Genomic DNA, 25202 nt, shown 5'->3' with positions numbered 1-25202 from the left:
ATTTTTATTGCTAGTTTTTTTTAATGTTTGAGAATTTCATTTATGGATACTGCATTTACATAAACTTCCAACTTACCCTTTTTATCTCCCCCATCTGTACTTTAAATCAATTCATGGCCCTAAATTATTTAGTTATTATTGTTCTTTCTTTCTTTCTTTCTTACACACACACACACACACACACACACACACACACACAAACATACACACACACACACAGAGGGAGAGAGAGAGAGGGAGAGAGAAAGAGAGAGAGAGAGAGAGAGAGAGAGAGAGAGAGAGAGAGAGAGAGAGAGAGAGAGAGAGAGAGAGACTGTTTAGGGCTTTAGGGTTGATCGCTGGTGATTGGATAACCTAACATGAATTCATCCTTGTTAAAGACTGAGTCTTCCTTTCTCAGGAACTACTACTTCATGAAGCCATTAATAAAGGGCTGGACCCTTAGAAATACCATCATTCACAGCTAGTTACATTGTTGTTCTCACTTTTCTTGGACTGTTTAGGTGAAAATATTCTTGAAAAAATGTTGTTTTACAGCAGAGAAGAACCATTACAGAAATCCACAACAAATCAGGATCCTGATACTGACTGACCACAGAGCATCCAACAGGAATTGGCACATGTACATTTCAGCCGTACACATAAAACTCAGAAAATGTGGAAGGGAAGAGCGAGTAGACAAATTATAAACACCAGAGAACAGAAAGGAACTCTATGAGATAGCATGTTCTCTGTATGACATAAAAGCAACATTTATCTCACATTATGTATAATCAGCAATTTGGAGAACGTTTAAGTTATAATTTAATGAGTACCTTGTTTATATACAAATATCTATAACATAATTTATACAAATTATATTAATAAATTATATAAGATATGTGTACAGATGTGAATTTGCATTCTCAGATGGTCTGATAAGCTACACAAAATGTATAATAATGTGTATGTATGTGCATACATGTGATCCTGGACAGCTTAAGGGGTATTTATGAGAGCAGTGGTGCTATTTTTCTGGTCTTGGGTGAATTTGTAAATTTGGCTTTAGAGTGTCACATTCTGTTGATCACACAAAACTGCCACTGATTGAGCGTGCTTTTTTTTTCTGGTTAATTTGAAGTATAAAAATCACAGAGCTCAATTAAAGAGCTTTACAAAAAAGTATTTTATTTCTGGAGCTTAAGGGAAAGAAATAAACCAGGGTTCTACTGAAACAAGGGTCCGTAACAAGTGGGTTTCCACCTAGTTGGTTGTCTAGGGACCTTTTAAAGGACTAAATGCAGAAATCTGGCTCAGGCACAGTGATTCAGGTGAGTGGATCAGTCCAGTTTGTCCAAAGAAGAAAGGGTGAATTTCGTTCTCTCCATTTAATCTAGAGCTTCCAGGCAATGAAAGGAGTTCACAAGGATACAGGAATAAGAACACCTTCTTCTGGAATACCTGCCGTCCAAGAGGAGTGCTCTGGCAACTAAAGCTTTGGGTTCCTTCCATTCTGGACCGCTTTCTATCTTCTGGTCTCATCACATATGCACATTGCTAATAAGTTCATAATAATATTTGACTAAGAGAAGCATCTGCTGATCTACCAATTACAATAATGTTATCACTTCACAAAGCCAGAGTCTTTCATTGAGCCATGCTTAGCACATATTGGGGATTTAACAAAAAATTAGTGTTTGTGATACCCCCAGGATAACTTCAAACTTACTTTGCATCAAAGAATGTTGTTGCTAATGTAACTGATTCAACCAGGCAGTCTACTAGCTGCTCCCCTGTGCACCTGTGGACTAAGGTATGGCATAGAGGGAAGATGGTTTTCTTATGAGATCTAACTTGGTTAGATCTTGGTAGTGAACTGGAATGTTTCACCTCTAATAGTCTTTAGTAGAATTGAAGCCTTTTTCTTTAAGAAAAGTCTGCCAGGAAATGTTAGGCAGTGATTTATTGGAGAAGGACAAAGAACAACGAACATTTCTGCTTGTAGGAGACTAGATAAATGAGGGTACTCTTGTGCTAAGGTTTGGTGTGTCGTACAGATCAAGCAATGTTTGGTAAATTATAAAAGAAAAGCCTTTTTGCACTACAACCTCTAACCAGTAGTACATAACAGTATAAAAACAGAGTTAAATTCAGGCATGTTATTTAACCACCGGAGACTATATAAAATGTGTTTAAAAAAAAAAAAAAAAAAAACCTAGAGTAACATAGATATCTTGACAAAAAAAAAAAAAAAAAGAAAAAAGAAAGAAAGAAATATTTTGTAAAGTGAAAATATTGTTTCAAAGAAATGTTTTAGTTGTTCTTTCACATAAAACCACAGAATGTAAATAATTATTTTATATAGCAATACCATAACAATTTATAGCATATTTTATAGTATATGGAGAAACAACAGAAAAAAATATAGATATAGGAAATCAGATATGCTTTTTATTGTTAGATGATTTAATAGTGATGAAGTACACAGCTAATGATGGGCTTTTATTTAAAAAAAGGGAACTAATTCCCAGTAAGCAATCACGCCAGACATAGGCAGTGAGAGTTTCTGCAAGCCCAGTCACACCATGTCTGATATATGAGGAATATAGCAATGACAAACATGAGACGAAAAATCAGCACTGAGAAGCAATCCAGATCAAAGCTCTTGGGGCATTGCCTTTCCAAGGTACACTTGTCACAGGCTTGGAAAACAATGGGCCACCTCCAGGAAGCTCATTTCAGCACTGCAGCTCCTCCTGCATGGCATCTTCCAGTATTCTGAATATTATTTTACTCTTAAAATAGTTTTAGTCCCGACATACGTGTCAAGGTTAGATGCTGTTTTCCATGAATTGGTTATCTCTTGTTCCATGAGAGTCCTGTGAGCTTTTGTTTGCTACTAATTCTATAATCATATGTGAAACATGAAACCATTATTGCCATAAATGATGTCAATCTTAAAGCACGAGCTAAGATAAATGACTTTTAAAAATCATTGGTTGACATTTTTCTGAGTCTCATTAGCATAAGAAATCTTTTGTCTTGTTTTGTTTTTGGTTTTTTCCTTTTTTTATTATTAATTTATTCAAATTACATCTCAGTTGTTAGCCCATCCCTTGTATCCTCCCATTATTCCCTCCCTCCCGCTTACCCCCCCATTCCCCTCCCGTATGGCTGTGACTAAGGGGGACCTCCTCCCTCTGTATACAGTGTAAGAAATCTTAACAAGGCAGTTATGGTAGCTCAGTAAAGGAAGTGAAGCCAAGGATGCATTTGAATGCTTACAATAAATTTATTTCTGCCAATAAAAGTACAGTGTGTAAATGATTTGTTAGAATTATTCCATAAACAGAGAAGTAGATTTAAATGAGCAAAGGCAGATCCAACAATGAACTAATCTTTTGTTAAACCACAGCTGATATCAAAATATGTTTTTGATGAATTAACAAACAAAGATAAAATGATTTGAGTTTTATCAATTTTGATTTCAGAAGGTAGGAGGAAAAAACTTCAAAATATACAAAAATATATTTTATTACATTTTGTACATTGTCAGAATGTGAGCTATATATCTTAAGTGATCTTTCATTAATATATGTCCATTGCAAATTTTGTTTTAATACTACTCTATTGCAAAGTTTCATTTGAAAATTAAATCAGTGCATGGTCTTAGTCATGAGTCAAACATACCTTTGAACCTAAAATGTAGTCCTAATGCTTATAATGTATAAAAGTTAAAACATTAAATAGGCCCAAATTCATGATGCAAAATAATTATAAGTAATTTCTTGCTCAACTAGCCTTACTTAATTTAACTACTGTGATAAACTTGATTATATTCACCTATAGCAGAAAAAAAAGAATTAGTACTTGAAGAAAAACATTCATTTAGTTTAGCAGAAAAGACAACCCATATTATTTATAGTAATAATAATAACATTCATTACATAAAATAACATGATTTTTATGTTAAAGCTATGCTACTAAAATAGAAGGTATGTGAGAGAATAGACAGTCTTCTTTTAGTCTTGACCTTCTTTTCTGTAATATTCAAGATATTCCAAAAGATAGAAATGGATGGAACATTACCAAATTCCTTCTATGAGGCCACAGTCACATTGATACCTAAACCCCACAAAGACCCAACAACAAAAAAAGAGAATTTCAGACCTTCTTTTCTTACACTGTTTGAAGAACATGTATGTTTATGAATCACTGGAGAATGAAATACCTCTACTTTAGCTCTTTTAACATTCTCCTTTAGATCCAATGAAATGTGTCATATTTAGATGGAGTTTACATTTCTTTGTATACCCTTACATAGTCTCATCCACTAATCAAGTTATTACTTCCTGACAATAACAGGTGGTCAAATAAGAATATTTGTTTTAAAAAATTTCTTCAACACAAACATCTATATATTAACAAAATGAGCCAATCACATTGTTTAGTGTTGAAGAACAATAGTAAAACAATTTTATATTTACTTAGGATACTGAGGGAAGAGAATTAGAAATTCAAGGTCAGCATGGAGTACACATTTGGTTTAAATCCAGCTTGAGTAATTTATTGAGAGTCTGTTTTAAACAGACAAAAAAGAGGAAAAGATAACTGGTGATTTCAGTCATAGTAGAATGCTTACAATCATGTATAAAGTTCTAACTTCAATCTCTACTACCCTGACAAGAATGGACATAAAGTGAAGAATACACAGACATGAACTCAATTGCCACAGTAATTACATTGTTCTCTAATATAATGAATCAGGATTTTTTCTCATTTGTTGAAAGGATAAGCATCTGTCTGTTAGTAATCCTGGTAGTAGTGCATTACTACTTAAAATGCTACCACAATCATTGCAATCAAATAAATGACACAGAAGTTTAATTGTTACCAAACCACATGAAGAGAGACAAATGGATGCAGATGCAGAAAATATAATGATTCATATAGATAGCACTTGGTCACAGTACTTATGAGATAATGTTTATGTTCATGTAAAAAATCACTAACCATATTTGTGATGCTATGATATCACTTTAGTGCCAGATGCTTATGCCTAATACCACACTTTCCTACTATGATTATTTGAATCTTATTTCTCTGCTCTCAGTCTACTCTCCATGGCACAATACGTGTCAATAGTAAAGGTCTGTCCTCTAGTCATATTTGCTTCTTTACTTACCATAATGGTCCTGGAGCTGCTTATTTTGACAGTAGTTGAGACGGCTTCTCCTAATTTGACATCCCTAGCCTGCCTTTTCTTAGAGCATTTGCTTTGAAAAACTTAAGGCTGTATTTTCCTTTCTTTTCAATTGGAAACAAACTTACTATCAGCCTTTCTCCAAAGAAGTTTATTGATAAGTTGTGTTTCTAAGAAAACAAAAACAAAAACAAAACTTCCCAGCCCTGATGACATGAGAGCAGGAGAGCCAGCCCTGCCCTGAGGACATGGGAGCAGGAGGGCTGGTGCTGCCATGATGACATGGAGCAGTTAAGTAGGCCCTGTCTTGAGGACACTGGAGTGGGTGAGCGAGCCCTGCCCTGATGACACGAGAGCGGGAGAGCAGGCCCTGTCATGATGATATGGGAGCAGGAGAGTGGTACATGCCCTGAGGACAAGCGAGCAGGAGAGCTGGCCTGCCTGAAGGACACAGGAGCGGGACAGCAGGTTCTGCCCTGAGGACAAGCAAGCGGGCCCTGATCCAGGGCTCCGACTGGAGCTCACCCCAAAATAAGCCCCCATGTATGACCTTCTGGAATACATGAAGGGGCTGGACTTGCAGATTCAAAGATTAAGAATCTCCTTGACACACGGCAGCAATGGGATATCCGACAGCAGTCCTAGTGAGGATCCAGTAATGACATTGTAGGCTGCAAACCAGACTCATGACTTGTAACACAAATGTTTCCCCAAGGGATGGGATAACAATTAGATGTAATATGAATAAATTAATAAAATATATATTTTTTTAAAAAAGTAAACATATGTGGACAAAATGCTATACTGTGCAATACACCACAACTTCAGTGATAAGGATTTTTGTCTTTCTGTTTTATTTTACTGGGGGGAGAGAGGGATTTTCATGCATGACATATAAATCATAAACATTCAATAAAAGTAACTCTATCATATTCCAATTAGCCTCAGAGTTGGTCTATTCACATCATTTAAGTCCCATCCTGAATTCTTCTGTTACTAAGTCACCCCAATTTAAAAATTAAAATTAAATGATAATTTTGCTAACAGAAGGTATGTTCAATGATTCATACAAAATTTAAATTATGATCTTTTTACAGTAATGTGAATGTTCATATCTCTTTTACACCTTTGCACAGTTTATCTTGTAGCCTGTACTATCTTATTATCATGTCCCTTTATCTTTGCTCCTAATTTTTTGAGATGTTTTATACTTCATGACCTATACTAAATGCATTTTATGATATTAAAACAAACCGAATTGAAACTTTTGTAGGAGAAGGGAGAATATGGAAGATCATATTAAGTTTAAAAGTGTTAATATTGTGAAAGACAATTGTTAGGTAAAGGTCAATTTGCTGATTTAAGACAACAAATGCAATTTGATGATTCTATTATTACACAGTGTACTTTAGTAGCTCCAAAATCCTGCACTAAAGTAGAAGCACAGGGAAGGAAGGTTTATATCATTCACAAAGAATATTCTAATCCCCAAAGAGACTTTTATTGACTTCTTACATAGACTGACATCTGATATAAAGAAGGCAATATCAGATCCAGATGAAAAACGGGTACTATTTGAAAGAACTGCTTTCAGAAATGCAAATCAGAGTGTAATAAAATTCTTAGACCTTTAGATCCTTCTACTTTGCTATTCTCCCATGCTTCTCTCATCTAGAGTCCCAATAGGATGTCCTACCCTCTGTCCCAGTTTCCTGGTAAGTGAAGGCTTTCGTGGGACATGCCCCTTGGGTTAGTATGCAGATATAAGTGAGTATATACCATTTGACTCTTTCTGCTTCTGGGTTAACTCACTCATTATGATCATTTATAGCTCAATCCATTTGTCCACAAATATCGGGAATTCCTTGTTTTTAATAGCTGAGTAGTATTCCATAGTGTATATGTACCACAGTTTCTTTATCCATTCTTCTACAAGTAGAACATTATGATAGGCAGATTTAAGCCCAGGGGTCGCACTCAAACTAAGGCACCAGCCAAGGACAATTCTCCACATTTGAGTGGACAGTGGGGTATGACTTGTACACGAACTCTGGTGCCTCATATTTGACCACGTCACCTGGAGGGGGAGACTTGGTGGCACTCAGAGGAAGGACAGCAGGTTACCAAGAAGAGACTTGAAACCCTATGTGCATATACAGGGGGAGGAAGTCCCCCTCAGGAACAGTCATAGGGGAGGGGAGTAAGGGGAAAATGGGAGTGAGGGAAGAATGGGAGGATACAAGGGACGGGATAACCATTGAGATGTAACAAGAATAAATTAATAAAACAAAACAAAACAAAAACCAAAAACAAAAAATTCTTAGACCTTTAAAAGCTCGATTAGCATGCATGAATAAACGGACTAGAACTGCTGCTGATATTGACTCTAAGGACTATGCAATTGGACAAGCAATGGCCAATAATCAAAGATATCAAAACTCTCTTTGTTATGGTTTTGGGAGACAATATAATTTTAAAAGAGATTGTAGGCAAGGCATTCTTAGAGACTTCTCTAGAAGACCACAGACTTCTGGGATTTATAGAATGTGTAGAAGATGAGGCATTTGTGGTTCCTTATTTCCTGCCACTGGGCTGACACAAAGTGAGGCACAGAAATTTTGCACTTCTCTTTTGGGAACATCTTAGTCCTAGCTCTATTGACTTCCTGGCAGAAATGGAAATAGAAAGAACCCCAGAGTCTCAGGTTCCACTTCCCTCAGGAACTCCTGGAGCACTGGGAAGGAAGTCATGTCCCCAAAGCTCCCAATCTCACCAGGAATAGAGAAATGAGTTTTCCCACGATGTTACAATTATCTCTTTTTAATGAGATTGCCATTAACAGTGGGAATTTGGAGTTCTGAAGACAGCAGCCATATTACAGCCCTTCAGTTAAACCATGATAGTAAGTGCAGAGAGTGCAGGCAAAATGCCTATTCCTGATACGATGATCGCTAAAACGTGGGTTCTGGGACTGTCCTAAGTAGTGGAAACTTGAGGCTCTGAGAGGTCCCAGCTGCCCCAGACAAATCTGATAGTTGCTTCAAAGCTATAGAGGTGGTTCTGCTATGACTTCCTGGCTGACAGTCAAGGCCAAAAAAAAAAAAAAAAAAAAAAAAAAAAAAAAAAAAGGATGTATCGTTACAAACTAGTGTCCTGAATTACTAATAAATTAAATAGCCTCATACTTTAAAAAAGTTACTTTTATAATACTCTTCTTCCTCCTATATAGTCTCTCTGTTTTCTTGCAATGAAGATCAGTCTCTGAAGCAACACTATGGAGTCAGAAAATATGAAACATTGTAGTTCTTTTGTCCCAAACCTTTCAAACCTATTGCTAAATACTTCAATTGTCTGATTCTTCTTCCAAGATACTCCCCAATTTTCTTTCCAAAAGTCCTTCCTTTCAGTTTTCCTACAAATGCTCTGTTGAAGCCAAACTCTAAAAGATGATTTTCCCTAGAAGTCTCACCTTGAAAATTTTCATCCACTGTTTTTTAGATGATTACTGTGATGGTAAAAATCATAATAATGGCCTTCAAAGGGCCACAGTGAAATTTGCATTCGACAGAAAATGACACTATTTTAGAAAAATCAGAATGATTGGGAGATATGGTTTGTTATACTATCTGTGCCCTGTTGAAGGAAGTGTGTCACTAGCGATAAGTCTGAGGTTTCAAAATCCATGCCATATGGTCTCTTTCTCTGCATTGGATGAAGATATATGTTTCAGGTCTTTGTTGAGCACTATAGTGTCAATCCTGCTAGCATGATCCTAACCTTAATGACAATGGACAAAGGCTCTAAAACTATGAGCAAGCCCACAATTGAATGCTATCCTATTCAAGATGTGCCAGGGTCATGGTGTCTCAACAGGGCAATAGAACAGTAATTAAGATAATTTCCTGAATTTATTAGGACTCTGGTTGTGAAAACAGTTTAAAGTATTTCAGAATCTCTTCTTGATATGGATCATTTTCCTAAGTTGTTCTTTTCTGCTGCTTGAATGCATATTCCAAATAAATAATTCTTGAATACAGCTATAACAGAAAATATTATAAAATTAATAATCAAATTGTATCACTTTCCAGTTAAGCATTTTATGTTCGTTTCCTCCCATCCTACAATAAATACACAATTTAATAGCTTACAAGGAAAAAAAGGTCGCCACAAGTAAATATTCTCCTCATATTTGTGATGTTCACTTACATCTCTTTGAACATTTTTGTACTTTTAAAGTTTAATGTATATGTTGTTTTTTTTTTAGCACAAATGGCTCAGTGAGTCACGCCAGCTGGCCTGAAATAGGAAATAAAGACAAGAATATTCTTGAATTACTAACCCTCTTGTCCTCTGTTTCCCAAGTGATAAGTTAAAGGGGTTTATCACTATATGCAACCATTTTATTATTACTAATTTTCACAGTTCGATGAGCAGTGTACTTGTGGTTCTTTGAGCACTAGTATGTTGTTGATATTTTGAAATATTGCCTATTACATAATGTAAGGAAGTAACACAAGGTTGAAAAATAGGTAAACATATAAACTATTTCTTTTAAATGCCACATATAAAAATAATAATAATATCTTGGGATTATGCACTTTTAAAGAATTATATATTGTTTCTTTATAAAGAAAGTAAATATTATATAGATTTTTTTCAATTTTTATATTTTTTAATTATAATATAATTATATCAGTTCACTCTTTTCCTTTTATTTCCTTCCACATCTTTCTGGTCCTGCTTCTTCATTCCATTCCTTTTCAAATTGATATTCTGTTTTTCTCTGATTATTGCTATTATAACCACACACATATAACTTTCACAATTATGTAAATATAAACTGATGACTCTTGTTTATGTGTGTATATTGTTTCAGGGATAACCAGTTACTTTACACAATTAATTCAAGATATAATGCATGAGATGGTGTAAATCTCTTCTCAGTAGTCATTAGTTGACTATAATATTTGTCTTGATGTCTTGAAATGTTCCCCCTTATACAAAAGTATGTCTATATATATATATATAGATAATCAATTGTTCAGTTCTTGTTTATTTACCCATAGCTAGGATAGACATTAAGATTTGTGCTATAAAATACATCTATTATTTGCTCAATTCAATGTGTTGTACCATTTGGTTTAGTAATACTTAAAGAACATATGTTTAATTTATATAGTCCTACCTAATGTTTGTACTACCTTTAGAAAACATAGTACTAATATAGTGATGACAAAATAAGTAACACAAAGAAGATTCCTGTACGTGAAGTGTTTTCTGCCCTCTTCCAAAAATAATATTAAATAATTCACTATTGAGTCACACCTCAATTTATCTGTCTTTGCTAATATTTATGTTCTTCAGGTTTAGATCATTTTATTTCTCTTCATTCTGCTATAATCGACAATTCAATATCTACCTCCATGATCTGCTTCTTAATTTTTCCCCTTGCTCTAATTCTTCTGTTTTTAATATTGGTTTAATTAATGTCATTGACATCAACACAGGTGATAGCACTAATTAAGTTTTAATTTCATTTGCTTTCCCCATTGAACATATTTCACAACTTAAAAGAAACTATTTGAATATCAATTTCTACAATTAGACTTGAATAAAACATAAGAAAAATATGTTTCCCTCTTCTGGACAACAGGTAAGGTAGCATCATGTATGAAGAAAAAAATGAAACAATAATAAATTTAGGGAAATCTGATATGATTCTAGCTTTTTTATTTTTAAATTTTTTTTATCCTGGCTTTGTTTTTTAATCAAGACCAATGAAAAAATTGGAGATCTTGCCCATTGTAGAAGCTGTAGATTCAATTCTACTAAGCAGCTATAAGTACACTTTTAATCATTTCCATGATAATAGGAAATCAGGCAATGAAAGATCTCAAAAAAATCTTTAAAAGCTTATATATATATATATATATATATATATATATATATATATACATGTATATATAATATTATAGTAGATATATAGTGTGAGTGTTTATGTGTGTTTGCTTCAGGAGGTTAAGCAAAGATAAATTATTGGATAGGAATAAGGATTAGAGTAGCATGAATTAAAATACTTTTGCAGTTTACACAGGGTTAAGAAATATTTGAATATCAGCCATCATAAACAATTATAATGCATTGAATTTTCAAGAAATATTTGTGATTCCAAAATGACCACATGGTTACTAATAAAAAGGATATCTAAGGTCTTTTAATTACACACAGTGTTATATGTTCTAACAGTAAAAATAAACTCTCAAGTTCAATATTATCAGTAATAAATGAAACCACCTGATTAAATACATGGCAGAAATTATCCAAGGAGGATAGATAAGTCACAAAGCCAAGCCTAATGAAACAATATTGGACATAAAAAAGAGAAAACATATTTCTTTCTTAAAATATTTATTTATTTATTTGTCATATACATTTATATTATTACACATAAGTAGAAAATTACATATGGCAAGAAGACGCACAAAACAATCAGGGATCATATGAATGTTACATTCAAGGTATTTTGATTAATTGCATTTGGCAACCTTGTAGAAAACATCTTTTCTATCTAGGTGAGTCTAAACTTCTGGATGAGATTCAATATCTATCCTCTCTCCTATCTGCCAACTCAAAACCTGTATCTATACCCAAAATCATCTTAACCCCAAAAGAGCTTAGGTTAATTGTAAGAATAAACTATCAGGTTTCCAACCCCATCCGAGACTTGAGAAGGAATAAAAATGAATTACTTGCATGAACAGTAAGTGCAGGATAGCAGCTTCCACAATGAGAAGAAAAAGAAAAAAAAATGACAGAGACAATTTCCTTCTTCAACAGTCACCCAAAACTCATTATAATGTTGGCGCACCATCTTCAGCCCTCTGTCCCAATGTAGCTGACAGATATTTTTTGTGAGACAGGAATTATTGAGGACAATCTTCCCTTGTGTTGGAAGAGTTCGGCCATCCTAGCTGCCTGTATCCTAGCTTGAACATTTTTTTGGTAGAATATTGTTTGTGGCACAAGGATGTTTTACCCAGTGATTAGTTTGCCACATATGAAGCCATCTCCATAAGGAGGATCTTTGGTGCTCATCATCTTTTTGAGGTAGGCTGGGTGTTGTCAGGAGTTAGCCTGTCTTGCTGTCAAAAAATCTTTATGATATTAAAAGCTTCTTAAATGCCATATTCTGCAGGCCTCTGAAGCTTTGAAGACTTTATCTATTTTACCTTATCCATCTATAGGATCAAATCTATCTGTTAAACCTAGGTTGATTATTCTTTTGATTAAAAATAGGTTGGTAGTTGACATGACCATAATTTGATCAACTTACAAATGCCTTGTATTACTTAATACTCACTCATTAGTAAATATTAGCCACTTAGTAAAGGATAGCCATATTAAAATACAGAGACAGATACACCCAACCAAAGACCAAGCATGATGTGGACCTAGAACCTCTGCTCAGATGTAGTAGATAGGCATCACAGTCTCCTTGTTGGTCCCACAGTAAGGAGAGTAGGGACTACTTCTGGTATAGACTTTGGTCTTCCAACTTTGATCATTTCCCTTCTGGCAGGGTGACTCTGCCAGGCCACAGAGGAAAAGGACACAGGTATTACAGATGAGACCTTATAGGCAGAGGCAAGATGTTAGGTGAAGGGGGCTCCCTTATCTGAAGACTAGGGGAGGGAAGTGGAGGGCATGATGCAAGGAGGGTGGGAAAGAGAGATGATGAGGGTGGGGACTACAATTGGGATGAAAAGAACTCAAATTGCAAAACAATCAGGTAACGTGTGCTAAACCTACTACATGAGAATTGCTCTGAGACTGGCTGAAACATTAATGTGCGTGCGTAGACATGGCTTTTTATGGTCACAGAAACCCTGTGACTTATTATTGGATGCCATTCTTCATATGGCATAAATGAAGATTAGCAGATGTCTTTCTTCTGCTTATACTAAGAGGAGATAACAAGCATTAATTTTTCTGTGCATCACATACAGCTCATATATTTATAATTTCAGGGCTGTGTAATGCTTGTGAGAATTTATATGTTTTCAGAACAAAAGAACTGAAGCTGGATCAGACTTGACAGGATTCATTTCTCTCTGCATGCAGGATCTGACATCCTACAGCCTTCAGGTTCCGTCCCCAAGTGTTTCAGTTGTTGTTATTCATTAGAAAAGGAGACCACCCAGGACAGCTTAAAAAAAAGCTTCCATAGAAACTGGTCCAGTATTTTAGATTGTCCCACATTGACTTCCAAGCCTGGAATTTCTCAAAATTTGAAAACTGTACCACAAATGATATTACTGGCTTGATTAACCATGTTCCCCAATTTTATTCATGCCCCTACAAAGGTACTATTCACCCCAAATCAGTCAGAAGAAATCCAAAGAGAACTATACCCCATTTGCCCTAAGAGAGGGTTGGGTAGGTTTATGTTTGCTCTCTTGGACTAAAAAGTATGATTTAAAATGAGTGTATAAGGAATGAATTAGAGATAGAAATACTCAAAAATTTAAAATTAACAATATAATTACACAAACATGCATATGAACCAATGTATAAAATAAAACATCAATAACCTAGCTTAGAAAAGAGTTTCTGGAACTGTGCATAACATGTTGGGTATATCTAAAAATGTTAGGCCATATATTCTATCCCCTGACTTAAATAGAATCAATGGACCTGCAATATCTTACTATTATGAAGCATATAAAAGTCAGATACCCAGAAGTTGAAATGATAAGTGTTTGAAATAATGATGGTTCTCTAAGTTTGGGGACATGCTATTTTGGATTGGATTTCATTTGTTGTAGAGGACATTAGTGCCTTGTATGCACAGAGAAACACTAAAAGAAATTTAAGTGTTAATCACTCAGGGAGCCTCCTCAATTGAGGAGATAAAATCAAATACCCAAGGTTTTCTCTGACTTTCACATATGAACAGAAAAATATACACAGAACTATATTTGTATGTGCACAATTCACACCAACAATATATTGTTCAAAATGACAACTCTAAGAATAGAACTTTGCTCAATAAAAGTGAATCACCATGTAGCATCATAATCAAATAGCTAATGACAAAAAACAGTAAGTTTGATATTTGTACTGATCTGGCAGAGAACGACCTCCACCACTACATATGTTCGAATACTTGTTCCTGAATTTATGGAACATTTGGCAAAGATTAGGAGATATGGCGCTGTTGAGAGATCATGGACTTGTTGGAGGAGTTGTGAACCTAGGAGTGATCTACGAAAATTTAAAATCCCAAACCAGGCCCACTCTTCTCTTTCCAGTACTTGTAGGGGCTTCAGCTACTGCTTCTGAATCACACTTGTCTGCTTCCCACCATGAGGAGCATGGATTAACCCTCGGAAACTGTAGGGAAGTGTCTTGAAATGGTTTAATTAGAGTTGCCCTGGTCTTTGTGTCTTTTCACAGCAGTAGAATACCACATAGTCAACAAGGGAAAGAAGGCACACATTTTAGTAACTGGCAGCTGACATGTGTGGAAGCATACACACACACACACACACACACACACACACACACACACATACAAATAGGCATGTAAAGTAGACCTTACACTCTCAATTTACACCATGTAGAATGAAACTTATGAGGAAATCTTTCTCATGGAAAGTCAAAAGTTTAATCAAGTGTGGAGAAGAGGATATAGGAAATTGCACTTTCTAAAGCTCCCTCTGTCAGGCTAAGGAAACTGGAAAGGAAGTGGAGAGTGCTCTCTTATCTCTTTTCTTTTTATATTGTTTGCCTATGAACCGAAGATATTTTCTACAGTATTACTCTTTACATTTAAAATATTAATTTCAGATGCCATTTTATTTTTACTATATTCTACTTTCCTATCATTTAGCCAGCATTAGATATAAAGCCTGTTTCTAAATTCATCTAGTATTTTATGCTATTCTCCAAATATTATCACTTCAAATGCATTTTGTAGTTTCACTTTCGCATAGCACTCAATATAAACTATAAGTCTAAAAGCTCTTCACTTAATGTGGCCATTTGCTAAGTAATTTTACTGAGCACTGATGAACCAAAGATCATTAGAAATCAGACGTTACACATCAAAATTAAACATCATCTGAATTTAGGCAAAGAGTTGTCTTAGCAATCAAGAGCCTGTTTGTTCTTGGGGATGTGTTTAATCTCATTCCCAGAAGCATTGCTTGGTTGCCAATAATAAGTTGGAGCTTCAGCTTCAATAGAAGAAAGCTCTGGGTCTTTAGGACCCAGACTGAAGCAAGATGGTGGTCCCACGCAGGAATGAAAATATGTGGGCTTGGAGACGGATCCTACAGGTTTTTTCTCTTTACAACTCCAGTTTGTTTTTGTTTTTGTGATACACTTGATAAGGACCATGGTGGAAGGAGTAAAATGGGTAATATCAAACAGACCTGTCTGGAAGCATCTATTCCAATCCAAAAGGTAGCTTTATCAAGTACTTGTTATAAATCTCCATATTTTTCTCTTACAGATGACTATAATTGCAAAATAGTACTCACTTTGACAGCCAACAGGAAGACAATAATGCAATACAATCCTTCTGTGCATGCCCTATGAGCACTCCAAGCCTACCCCTTAACCCGATCTTTTGCATAATAATGAAGAAACATAGGAGCAAGTGCTGAAAACCAACTTGGAAGAAAAAAGGTGACCACCTTGATCAAGGACCCATGATAGAACAACTCAGCAGGGTGTTCTTCACTACCAAGCATCACTGGTACCCACATGGACTGTATCACTAGTACCCACATGGACTGTATCACTGGTACCCACATGGACTGTATCACAGACATCATAAGAACCTGAATCCTCCTTAAGACATGTGACTACCCTGGATCTATGTGCACCAAGGAAATTTTACTTCATATCTTATTTGCCAGTTAAGAAATTCTACACAGTGTATTCATTAATATGTTATGTAGAGAAATAATAAAATTTCATATATTAAAAAAGGAGGAAGAAAACCTTGGCCACTTTGTGTACTTTGGCTCATATCCATACAGCCATATACAGAGGGATAATTAAAAAATAAACCTTCAACTACAACATCACAAGAACACAAAGACACAAACTCTCTACTGTAACCAACATCAAAAATTAAGAGACTTAACAGTCATTTGTCATTAATATCTCTCAACATTAATGGTCTCAACTCTCCAATAAAAAGACACAGACTGACTGTATGGATACATAAACAAGATCCATCATTCTTCTGCATGCAAGAAACACATCTCACCCACAAGGACATACATTTACTCTAAGTAAGAGGCTAGAAAAAATATACCAAGCAAATGGTCACAAGAAGCAAGCTGGTGTAGCCATTTTAATATCTGCTAAAATAGACTTTTAACCAAAGTTAATCAAAAGGGATGAGGAAGGAGGCTTCCTACTCATCAAAGGTAAAACCAACCAAGAGGACATCACAATTCTGAACATTTATGCTCCAAATACAAGGGCACCAACATTTGTAAAAGAACTATTAAAAATTTAAACAACATATTGATCCATACACATTAATAGTGGGAGACTTCAAAACCCCACTTTCACTGAAGGATAGGTCATTGAAGCAGAAGCTAAGCTGAGAAATAACATCATTAACCAACACCATAAATCAAATGGATCTTACAGATATTTATAGAACTTATCACCAAAACACAAGGGATTATAACTTCTTCTCAGCATCCCATGGAAGCTTCTTCAAAATTGATTGCATAGTAGGTCACAAAGCAAGCCTCAACAGATACAAGAAGATTGAAATAATATGTTTTTATCCTATCAGATTACCATGGTCTAATGCTGGACTTCAACAACAAGAGAAATAACAAAAGGCCTACATGCACATGGAAACTAAACAACTCTCTACTTAATGACACCTGGGTCAGGAAATAAATAAAGAATCAAATTAAGGACCACCTGAAATTTAATGATAATGAAGGAACAACATACACAAATTTGTGGGAGACATTGAAAGCGGTTCTAAGAAGAAAACTCATAGCACTAAGTACCTTTAGAAAGAAATTGGAAGCATACCACATAATCAACCTAACAACACATCTGGAAGTCCTAGGAAAAGAGAAGCAGAAACATGCAAGAGGAGTAGATATCTGGAAATAATCAAACTCAGGGCTGAAATCAATAAAATAGAAACAAAGAAAACAATTTAAATAATCAACAAAACCAGGAGCTGGTTCTTTGAGAAAATCAACAAGATAGACAAACAGTTAATGAAACTAACTAAAAGACAGAGAGACACAATCCAAATAAACAAAATCAGAAACAAAAAGGGAGGCATAACAACAGACACTGAAGAAATACAAATACTCATACAATCCTACTTTAAAGGCATATATGCCACAAACTTTGAAAATCTAAGGGAAATGGACAATTTTCTTGATCGATTCCACTCGTCAAGATTTAATTAAGAACAGATAAACAAATTAAATAGTCCTATTTCTCCTGTAGAAGTCAACTTGATTCTCCTAGTGAATTCCAGATATCCAAGTTTTTTATTTTTTTTTAAGGAAGTGAGGTGCACCATTTATAATTAAGGATAATTCACTTTTAAAAGACACCAAAATATATTTATAATTTATAATCTATCAAGCTGTAGGACATGTTCTTAAGGTATCATTGGCCCGCTGGGTCCAACAGTCCTTTTTCTCCCTCTTCTGCTGGATTCTCTGAGCTAAGCTTAATGTTTGTCTGTGTGTCTCTGCATGTGCTCATATCATTTGCTGGATAGAGCTTCCATGATGCTAGTAATGGCAGTTTCTTGTCTACAAGTAGAGTAGAAAACCATTAGGAACCATTTCACATGTTGTTGTTGTTGTTATTGTTGTTGTTATTGTTGTTTTCAAATCATGTTTACTTCCTTCCTAGGTCTTTGGGATATCTATCCTGTGGTTCCTAGGCTTCATGTCAAAAAATAAATTTCAGGATATTTGCCTATTAAAGTGGATGTAATTTTAAAATCTCACAAATGTATATGTAGCTCTCTGTGTTTGACCACTAAATTTTAAGCTTTATTTAATAAATTGTTAAAGAAAAATAAAAATGACCCCAGTTACCTTTATACTGAAATTCTATATACTTGGATGCACAGGAATAATTATTAAAGATATCCCTGATATATGGAAGCTATAAAAACCACAGAGATTTATTACCAAAGATTAAGAAAGAGGTTAAAATTGGATCTAGTTACAAAACTGTCGCAATTTTAGAGGAATCATGTACATTCAAATATTAAGTAATAAACAGTGTTTCAATGTTGTGAAGGTTTTCAAAATAAGTTAGAACATAATCCCATCTGGATAAAGTGAAAATATGTTTCCTTGAACATTAATCATACTGAGAGAAAAAGATAACACATACATTTATTAAAGAAGTTTTAAAATCCAACAATATGATAGGCAGATTTGGGCCCAGGGGTCCCGCTCAAACTAAGGCACCAGCCAAGGACAATACAGGAGGTAAACTTTAAACCCCTTCCCAGATCTAGCCAATGGTCAGAATATTCTCCACAGTTGAGTGGAGAGTGTGATACGACTTTCTCACATACTCTGGTGCCTCACATTTGACCATGTCCCCTGGAGGGGGAGACCTGGTGGCACTCAGAGGAAGGACAGCAAGTAGCCAAGAAGAGACTTGATACCCTATGAGAATATATAGGGGGACGTAATCCCCCTCAGGAACAGTCATAGGGGAGGGGAATAATGGGAAAATGGGGGGGGGAGGAATGGGAGGATACAAGGGATGGGATAAACATTGAGATGTAACAAGAATAAATTAATAAAAAAAAAAAATTAAAAAAAAAAAAAAAAGAAAAAAAAAAAAAAAAAAAAAAATCCAAACTTTTAATAAGTGAAAACTGATGTCAAGGCCCCTTGTTCCCTAGGAGGAATGATCTCTCCTTCTCACTAAATCACACCATATTATGTGACAAGGCAGATGATGTGTTAGTGGCCACATGCTGACTGAGCAGCTGCACAAAATGAATTAAAACCAAAACCTGAAAAAGTCTAGTGCTGAAAACTTCTTTGCATTTTTAATAAAATGAAAGAACTTGTGTTGATTACACAATAAATTAATTGCCATAATTATTTCCGTATATTATTTTGAAGATTTTTGAATAATAAATTATTTACATCATATAAAAATATATAATATATTATATAAGATTGTTTATAAAATATACCTTATATTAAATGTATATCACATACATTAATTTTTAATTTTTAGTTGTTAGAGACATTTTTATGTTATCTAAGTACATCAGACAGCATTGTTATAAATTCTTATGTGAAAATCATACAGTAAGTTATGACAATTTATTTAGTAGGAGTCAAGTGAGACTCAGAGTTCAAATGTTACAAATGAGACTCTAAGTATAGCATCAGCGCTATTTATGAATGCTGATATTCATAACATCTGTGAGTTTTTGTTTATTACCTCAAGCTCAAATTAGTTATTCTGTAAATACCCAGAGGTAACTAGTATGATTCTTTAAAAGATCATCTGTAGGAGGCAAAGTTTAGACCCTCTTAGCTCAAGATAGCAAGAGAAAGAATATTTAGCAATGTGCTCTGCTTGCTACCCCACCATCCTAGCCCAGGCTGATTACTATTCTGCAGTTATCTTTCCATAGGCACTGGATTTACTGTGGCTCCCTCATACTCTGTGTTCTTCTGTTCACCAGTCTTAAGGGTTTTGAAGATTCTCTTGCTGCTATGGGGATTATAGATCATCCAAAACAGAAACTGTGTATCCATTATGAGTCATTTGTCACACTTGTCCATACTTCTGTATGTTCATGCTCCTAGCTTACTGATATCTCTCCTGTTCTCTGGATTATTGTTTGTTAGGTCAATAAACTCTAAGCCAGCCAAACCTATCAATTTCTCCCTCATTTCGTAACCTGCAGCATAAATATCTATATGTAGGGCACTGATCTACTGTGACTCCCTATAACTAGTGTTCCACAGCATTAGGATAGCTCTTAAAAGATTTCTGCATCAGCTACCAAGATGAGAATTGATAGTCTATGACCACATAGTTGGGCAGGAGGTTCTTCTTGGTCATAGACCTAGGGGAGGGTAATAGGGTGAAAGCAGGAAGGATGGAAGAACGGGAGGATACAAGTGATGGGCTAACAATTGAGATGTAATATGAATAAATAAATAAAACTAAATTTAAAAAAGATTTCTGCATCTACTTTCAATATTATTTAGAATTTTTGTTGCTAAGCGTCTTGTTTATGCCTGTGTGTATTATATCTTTTCACTGGAATCAGACCAAGACAATATTAACAGAACGATTTAGACATAAAAATTTTAACATAAATTTCTGTGTAGTATATAGCTTTTGTGTGAAAGATAATATTAGTAATACAGGTTGGAATTAGAGATCTTGTGTTGGGCACTAGTTTAGCTATCAAGGGAAAATGACTGCTTAGAAAATTGTAGACAATGAAACCTGTGTATCTTGTCTGAACTTAAATAAACTCTGACATTGTAGAAGACAAAAAAAAAAAAGTGATAGCATTAGATACATTTCTAAAAATAGAAAATGGAGATTTGTTTTGCCCTTGAGATTGAGTAACATTCTGAACTCTTTGCCAATGAGAAATTACCTCTAAAGTACAGTGGAATTTGAAAGAAGCTATCTCCTGCAGTTGAAATGAATGAAATAGTACCTCAAATATATTGGTGGAAGTGGAAAAAGCTGTCCTATTCGGTTATTTTCATGATAATGATAATATAAGTACCATAATGTAAGATAGACCTCATGAACAAATACAACTTTTATCTATTTTCTGAATAGAGAAGACTTTCTTATTTCACTGAATATTGTACATGAGTACACATATACGAGGAGTTTGGAAAACACATGTACATGAACCATTTTGATGAAATCACAATGATAGTTTCATATATGGCATACATGCCTTGATATTTGAAGCTCATTTTACTAAACTCTCATAAAATCACAAACATATTGAGTGAGTTAACCCAGACTCAGAAAGAATCACAGTGTATTTACTCATTTATAATTGGACACTAGCCCAACAGGGATGTGCCCTGAAAGTCTCCACTTACCATGAGATTGGGATAGGTGCAGAGACCTCCTATTGGAACTCTAGGTGAGAGAAGTATGGAAGAATAGGGAAATAGAAGGCTCCAGGGGGTCCTAAAAACCTACAAGAAAGACATCATGATGGTTGGATCTGGACCCAGGAGGTCTGCTCAAACTACTGCACCAACAAAACACAACATATACAGTAAACATTGAACCCCTACCCAGACATAGTCAAGGGACAGAACATTATTCACAGTTGTGTAAAGAGCTGAGACTGACTCTGACATGTACTCTGGCACCTCATATTTGACCACTTCCCCTTTGTTAAGGAGTCTTGGTAGCACTCAGAGAAAGGATAGTCAGGCACCAAGAAGAGACTTTATAGGCTGTGAACATATGGTGGGGAAGGAGATCCCCTTCTGTCACAGACCTAGGGTATGGGAACAAGGTGAAAGGTGGGGGGAGGGAGGAACAGGAAGTGACAAACACGGGAATAAATATTTAGATGTAATCTAAATAAATTAATAAAAAAGAAAAAAATTCAAAATTTTCCTTTTATAAATACTTTACTAGGAATATATTATTTATTCTATGTCACTATTCAGCCAAAGACTAACTGAAAGGACATTTTATATGATCATAGGATTTGTTGAAATTCTACCAGTCTGAGAAGATGGGGTTGTACATTATCATTCATTCTAAATAAAGGTATCTATTTTTTCTAAATATTGATCTGAATAGCCCAGAGACATATAGATTCCAAGAGGTACTTCATCAGTCTATTGCTAAGTCCTAATGGCTTCTTACTGACTCCACGGTTAATTGATTGGATACAGGTGGAGTTGTCATAGATGAAAGGATTGAGAAGAGCTACACCTTCTGGGTGTAGTGATAAGAATACATTGTGCTAAAATAATATATTGTTCAAACCAAGAGTTATTGGATATTTGCCAATTGGATAGTGTACTAGTTGGCTTTAATTGTCACCTTGACACACTCTACATCTGTGTGAGAGGAAAGCCTTGATTGGGTAATAGCTTTGAATAGATTGGTCAGTAGGAGGAGTGTCTTGATTACTAACTGATATGGGGAGGGGGAAGTTGTGAGTGCCACACAGTGGGCTATCCCACCTTAAGGCAGATGATCCTGTGCTGAATAAAAAAGCTGGCTGTGATGAGCCTGTGGGAGGGCTAGCAAGAAAATAGCATCTTCCCTGGTTCCCGCTGTAATGCTGTAATTCTTTGGCTTCAGAGTGAGTCCCCATATCAGAAGCAATGCTAGGTGAAACAGAAACGAGTCTTGTTTGCAGGTTCTCCTGCCTTGACTTCCTAACTTGACATCCATCAATGTTGTACTGTGACTGGAAAATGTACAAGGAAATGAATCCTTTCTTCCTCAAAAAAAAAAAAAATCACACACATAATAAACTCTTTACTAATCAAATATGACCTTGTTTTAACGTATTCAATTCAATGTATCTTGTAACTTCGAAGAAGAGAGTTTACGGATCGAAATATATTTGGACAAAATAAAAACAACACATTTGCCAATGGTAATTGAGATAATTTGATAAAAAAGAAAAAATAGAAAAAGATAGGGCTATGTTAATTGCTTTGATACCCTTATTGAAATGATAGATTCATTGTTCATTCTTCACTGTTTTAAAATCAATGCTTCTGAAATAAGTTTTATCATCTTTGTTTTCAACTTCAGACACATAATTAAAACCTTTAAGAGCTCTTTTAATAGCTGAGTAGTATTCCATAGTGAATATGTACCACAGTTTCTTTATCCATTCTTCTACTGATGGACACTTAGGCTGTTTCCATGTTCTAGCTATTATGAATAAGGCTGCTATGAACATGGTTGAGCACATTTTCTTGTTGTATGCTGGAGGGGGAGACCTGGTGGCACTCAGAGGAAGGACAGCAGGTTACCAAGAAGAGACTTGATACCCTATGAGCATATAGAGGGGGAGGAAATCCCCCTCAGGAACAGTCATAGGTGCAGAAAATAAGGGGAAAATGGGACGGAGGGAAGAATGAGAGGATACAAGGGATGGGATAACCATTGAGATGTAACAAGAATAAATTGATAAAAAAAATAAAACATAAAAAAAGCTCTTTTAATATTTTTCTCACTTTTCTAATGATTTTGAGCATGTATTTCAGTTTGAAAGTGATATGTTAACTTCCTTTCCTTCCCTAGGCTCTAGGGTCTTCTCTAGTTTACTATGAACTACAGCATTCATTTCCATCACCTTATCTCAATTCTATTTGTGTGTGTGTGTGTGTGTGTGTGTGTGTGTGTGTGTGTGTGTGTGTGTTTACTTTTTCTTGGTTAAGCTAGGTTTTTTCATGAAATTCTCTACCATAATGTGTTATTTTTTGAATATGAGTCATTTTGTACTTTCTGAGAGATTAAAACAATCATCATTTTACCAGTAAATTTTTAGAATTTTATTAAAACATTAACAGCATATTCATAGGGCCTATTTTTCCCCAGTGTTTTAAAGTGGTAGATTTTTTCTCCATCATTTCATCATTTGTTATTTAGGGTGTCTATCTAGCTCCTTTATCTTCATTAAAGATGAAATAATATTTTTCTTCATACAATGAAGTTTTCCCTTTCAAAAATGGGCTGTGTTTTGAGGCATAGTTCTACACCATGAAATGAAGCTGCTCCCACCAAGTTAGAGCATTCATTAGAAATGCCATGGTTTTCTTTTTAACTCAGCATCTGTTGGAGTGAGATGTAGAACACAAGTCATTTTTTCATTTTGGAAGCTGCTAACCTGCACTCTGGGTTCACTGAAGTCATTAAGTCTTATCCCTTCTCAAGTCTCTGATGGGTTAGAAGACCAGATGGTCTAGTCTTTCAATTAAGCTTGGTAGGTTACCGGTTAAGGTGTTTTTAGATCAATGTAAATCTTTTAAGTCTATAGAGATATGATAGATATTAATCTCTATTCAGAAATTTAGACCCAACAAGATAGGAATGATGTTTACTTCAAATTTGTCAAGTACAAATAGCCAAATCACTGTGAATGTAACATTTGTACCTGCTGTAGTTTACTTTACCCATGTGTCATAATATGAATATATATGTTAAAAAAAACATAATAAAAATTTTTTAAAAAGAAATAGAGTTTCATTAGTCATTTGTTCTGTTTCTAAACTACCTGCAAATATGTGTTTCTTTCCTTCAGAAGTAATAAACTGAAGTTGTACAACAGAGGCAAGTGCATACAATATGGATAAAAACAAACAAGCAAAACACCAAACAATAAATGAACAAAAACCCTTTGACTTCTTTTATTCTGCTCTACTATGACTTTGTGATCCTCATAAATGTTTGACCATGTTTCATGGAAAATTTCAATAAAACATGTAATAAAATTGTTTAGAGTAATCAGGATGTGTGCTCCTTTGTATTAATTTCCAAGATGATTATTTTATACTTGCAAAATCATATTTCAATGTGGTTTGAAAACCTAACTTTGAAGTGCACTTATGACACTTAATTGTCTTTTTTCTTTTTATCAAATTGCTTCAATTACCATTTGCAAATGTGTTGTTTTTATTCTGTCCAAATATATCTTGATCAGAAATTGAAAAATATTACAATTTAACTTTAACAATAAAGTTAACATTTTTAACTATTCATTGTAATTGCAGTTCATAGATACAGTTTAGATAGAAGAAAATCCAAAAATTTAAAATAAGATATATATTGCATATTGTTATATGAAAATATGTTTTACGCATTCTGAAATGGACAGCATAGTTAATGATTAAATCAGTACATTTTGGAGAACAACTATGAAGCTTCAAATAACTCTGATCATATTAATTTTAGAGCTTTTGTAAATTATTTGAATTTACTTTGAAGTACTTTAACT

The 25202-nt window shown here is 34.8% G+C and overlaps 1 pseudogene; it reads left to right on the top strand.

The window, feature by feature from the left end:
• Positions 1-15581: 15581 nt before the first annotated feature.
• On the top strand, positions 15582-15969 carry LOC127202141 (39S ribosomal protein L42, mitochondrial-like; annotated as a pseudogene).
• Positions 15970-25202: the final 9233 nt, after the last annotated feature.

Source organism: Acomys russatus, chromosome 18 (genome assembly GCF_903995435.1).
Source record: "Acomys russatus chromosome 18, mAcoRus1.1, whole genome shotgun sequence".
Taxonomy (NCBI): Eukaryota; Metazoa; Chordata; class Mammalia; order Rodentia; family Muridae; genus Acomys; species Acomys russatus.
This window is presented reverse-complemented; position numbering and strand designations above follow the sequence as displayed.